This window comes from Chrysochloris asiatica, unplaced genomic scaffold, assembly GCF_000296735.1.
Source record: "Chrysochloris asiatica unplaced genomic scaffold, ChrAsi1.0 scaffold00067, whole genome shotgun sequence".
NCBI classification, from domain to species: domain Eukaryota; kingdom Metazoa; phylum Chordata; class Mammalia; order Afrosoricida; family Chrysochloridae; genus Chrysochloris; species Chrysochloris asiatica.
In genome coordinates this window covers 11,149,966-11,154,992 of record NW_006408585.1, presented here as the reverse complement: position 1 = coordinate 11,154,992, position 5,027 = coordinate 11,149,966, and positions in this window count along the sequence as shown.

The following is a 5,027-nucleotide window of genomic DNA, read 5'->3' as shown; positions in this document are numbered from 1 at the left end:
ATATAATTAGTTTAGCTTCCTATAAGGTAAACTATTTAAGTTTCCTCCTATCCTAGAAAAACAATACTAGAAGATGGAATTTTTGTCTCTACCTTAACCTTTAGAAATATTACTTAACTAATAATTTACAGTCCATCTGAAGAATGCTAGATGGATATTCTAAAAATTAAGCTTAATGAGAGTGAGCATTTTAATATGGAGTAAGAGTCCAACAATGATGTAAGAGAATTAATACTCTTAGTAAGTATTTGCATTTGTATTATGAGCATTAGATTTAATGAATCCCACATACCGAGTCATTCAGCGTATGGGCAGCTCGTCTTAACTTTCCTAGACATACCTTAAGAGCAAAAATGGCATTCTCTCATTCATTTCATCTGCATGAAATGAATAATCAACACTAGAACTAAAAATTGCATCAGAAAGGAGCACTTAAATCTAATTAATCTGAATCCTATAGTATATATAAATCTGAATGAAAAGTTAATTATATTTTCCCCCCAAAAGCTACATTTATACTTATGGATACAAGGCTCAACTCAACTGTCTGTGTCAAATGACATAATCTGGTTATTAGACTTACATGGGATTTGAACATTTTAGTCGGAGGAAAAAAACCAAACATTCTTTTATTTAAATGAAATTTAGCAGTTCAGAGGATTTTTTTATTTGGTTCTCTAAGTTCTACCTTTCAACATGAAAGAGTCGTGAAAGCAGTATCTTTGCTTCAAAGGTTTTTAGTTTTAAACCAAACTTTTACTTCAAAACTAACTGAAAAGAAATTAAGCGCATCAGAACCATATCTAATCCCCTAGGAGTCAGTATTGCATCAAGTTTATTAAAATTAAACACTTTTTTGCCAAGTCTTTTCCCCAAATAAGATATGGCAATAAAAGGCAAATCAGTCAGGTAAAAAAACAGGCAATATTTTTCCTTCACTAGTTCATTTGGAAAAGTCGCTTTGCTAATTGAGAAAATTTTAATGAATTTTACTTGCATTAAAATAAAAGTGATTGCTTCATGGCAACAATGTACTCATTTCAGAAACTTATTACATTTATGCATTGTGTTTTCATGTAAATACTTTTGCCAAAATGTATTAGCAAGAATATAATATTATGGTTCATGGTTCATGTAGTATCTGAAAAGAATAATTGTATAACTAATCAGTGAAAACAAAGTAAATGTTCCTCTAGGTTTATACAATGAAAATGGAATTAAAATTATCCAGGCTCAAAAATGCAAATATAATACATCTCTACCAAGGAGAAAATAAAATTGTAATGATAAAATTTGTATATAAGTCTAGTGTTTCAATTTCTCCTAAAGTTTTAGCTTGATTCCAGAACCTATCTAATAAAAATTTACTTCATGCATTTTTATAAACTAATCAGAGATTTCATTGTGTTTAAACAACAAAATTATCATGTATTCTTTCAAACAAACTCAATGATATTCAGAATACATTTTCTGGGAAATCAATGCTAATCACTGCAGTCACAGCAAACCAAATTGCACTTTAATACATTAAACAATAACGTATGAAAAATTCATAGTAAACTCAAGGCAAAATGTAAACAGATTAAATCCTGGGAAAGGGCAAAGGTTAGAAATGATCTGAAATGATAACCAAATTTCATCAAGAACAAACAGTCCTTGTATTAGACAACAGCAACCCCTACTGGAAGTTTTAAGCTTCCCAGATAGACATTCTTTGGCTGTAGGAAGGATGGCCAGGGTGGGAAAGAGATCTATGAGCATGCTCAGTCTCCATCCAGCAAACTGCTGTGGAACTCCAGCATATCATCAGTCCCAGAATCACTTCTATTGTAATCACAAACCTCACAATTTTGATCAAAATTGTTACCAGCAAGAATTTGATTCAGAAGGTCTTATTAATAAACATTAGGAGAGTGTTGGGGTTTCGGGGGTTTTGTTTGTTTGTTTGTTTTTTAAGAAAGTTAAAATTCCATTATAAATATCTGACATGACAACTCTCTGGTCATGCTATAACATTTCTTGGAAGTTCCCCCACAGTGCTCGAGTTTGTTTCTGTCCTTATATACAACCCGTTTCTGAGTATGCTTTGAAATGATACCTCCAGAAGCATGCGCATGCCTGCTCTATTTAAATTTTCACATACCAACGCATATATACACTGAACCTTGTTCTTAGACATAGTGTGGGTAAACTGAATGGAAGAAATGATGAAGTATAAGAGTTAAACAGAAGATTTCAAAGGGCAGTTTGAGAAGACAAAGTAAAGTATTTTAAAGAAATGTGCAAAGATGGGGAATTTAGAGAACCAAAAGGGAAGAACATGATTGTAAAGCTGACAGCACTAAAGGAAAAAAAAAAAAAAATCAAACCTCAAGTTGCAATACCGAAGGATTCTAAAAACGTAATATCGAATGATGCAGGAAGTGTCAAACAAAGATGAAAGGAATACACAGTCACTGTACCAAAAATAATTAGTTAACGTTTAACTATTTCAGGAACATATAGTATTGAAGGAAGAAGTCCAAATTGCACTGAAGGTATTGGCAAAAAAAAAAAAAAAAAAGGTCTCCAGGAATTGATGAAATATCAATTGACATGCTTCAACAACTAGAAAAGATACATTATTTGTGTCCATTCCAAAGAACCTTGATCCAACAAGATGTAGTAATTATCAAACAACATCATTAATATCACATGCAAATAAAATTTTAGTGAAGGTAATTTTAAAATGGCTGCAGTAGTATATCAATAGGGAACGCCAAAAATTCAAGTCAGATTCATAATAGGATATGGAAGGAAGAATATCATTGCTGATGTCAGATGAATCTTAGATGAGAGTAGAAATACTAGAAAGATGTGTACTTGTGCTTTATAGACTATGTAGACTATGATTCACTGTGTAGATCATAACAAACTGTGGATAACATAGTGCACAGTGGAAATTCCACAGCACTTAATTATGCTCATGTAGAACCTATGCACAGACCAAGAGGTAATAATTCTCACAGAGTAAGGGGATACTGAATGGTTTAAAATTAGGAAAGGGTTGCAATCTTTCACTGTGTTTATTCAATCTGCATGCTGAACAAATAATCCAAGAAACTGACCTACAGGAAGAAGAATGAGGCATCAGATTTGGAGGAAGACTCATTAACAACCTATGATATGCAGATGACACACCATTCTTTCTGAAAGTGAAGACTTGAATTATTTACTTATGAAGATCAAAGACTAGTCTTCAGTGTAGATTGTTGTTGTTAAGTGCCGTTGAGTTGTTTCCAACTCGTAGCAATCCTGTATAGGGTTTCCAAGGAGCACCTGGTGCGTTTGAACTACTGATCTTGTAGTTGGCAGTCCAGCGCTGGTCCACAGCACCACACCAGAAGTCCTCAGTGTAGATTACATCTCAACATAAAGAAGGGGGCGGGGGAATCTTCACAACAGGACCAATACCCAATATCATGATAAACAGAGAAAAGATTGAAGTTGTCGAGGATTTCATTTTATTTGGCTCCACAATCAATGCTCATAGAAGCAACAGTCAAACAATGTATTGCATTGGATAAATATGCCGCAAAAGACCACTTTAAAATGTTAAAAAGCAAAGATGTCACTTTGAAGACTAAGATGTGCCTGACCCAAACTATGGTATTTTCTATCACCTTACATGCATGCAAAAAGTAGACAATGAATAAGAATTCTAAAGCAGAATGGATGCTTTTGCATTATAGTGTTGTTGAAGAATATTGAATGTAGTATGAACTGATTGCCAGAAGAATGAACAAACCTGTCCCAGAAAAAGTACAGACAGAAAGTTCCTAAGAAGCAATAGTGAGTTTTAGTCTCATGCGCTTTGGATGCGTAATTTGGAGGGACCAGTCCCTGGGGAAGGACATCATGGTTGGTAAAGTAGAGGGTGAACAAAAATGACAGAATGGTTGCAACAATGCCCTGGAATATCACAATGATTGTGAGAGTGGCATAGGACTAGGCACCATTCTTCTCTGCTGTACATTGAGTCACTGTGAGTCAGAACCGACTTGATTGTACCTAACAACAACAACATGCTCAGAGTTGGAGCCAAAATGATTAAAACTACTTCACAAGTATTCGTCTACTCTTGTTATCCAAATACATCAGCTGGTAGGTAATTTAGTGAGTTCACACATAGTCATGTATATGCTCCAAAGAGAATGTAATACTTCATAATTAAAAGTCAAACACACACAGAATCAAACACATTTTCCTCTTGGTAAAGGCTAAATTACAGCCCTAGTAATACAGTGATTAAAACCCTTGGCTGCTAACTTAAAGGTTTGTGTTTCAAATCCACCAGCTTCTTTATAGGCAAAAGAGGTAGCAGTCTATGTTTGTAAAGATTACAGCCTTAGAAACACTATGGGCCGTTCAACTCTCTATTGTAGGGTCACTGAGTCAGAAGTGACTCAATAGTAATTGATTGTGGTTTGAATGACAAAGCATACTTAGTAAAAAAAGAAAAAAGAAAAAGCTATCTATCTATCACACTTCCACCTTTCAAAACTTATTATACAGACACAGAAATCAAAACAGCCTAAAGGGAGGGAGGGGTCCAAATGGCTGATGTAATCAGATGCCTCATACTGTCCGCCTCACAATAAAGACCCAAGAAAACAAGTGAATCAAATATAGATGACAATTTTGGAACGCTGACAAGGCTGGAAAATCGGACTGAGTACCAAGTAGAAAAAGTGACTACAAAACCAGCAGAGTTAGGCAATTACAGATCACCAATGCCCTGACAGACAAATCGGCGTAGTGTGGCCATATTGAGACAAAGCCAACAGTGTTCCCAGTCAAATCACCATCACCTGGTGCATCCAGGCAGGGGTGTCTCTGCACCCATGTCCAGAGCCAGCAGGCATGCATGTGAAATTAAAGTGCACTTACCTTACATGCCATGCCTCCCAAGTCCCCTGTGCTGGAGACCCACGGATCTGTGATGCCCCACACCACCTTCTTTCAATCCCCTGACCTGAACATTATCG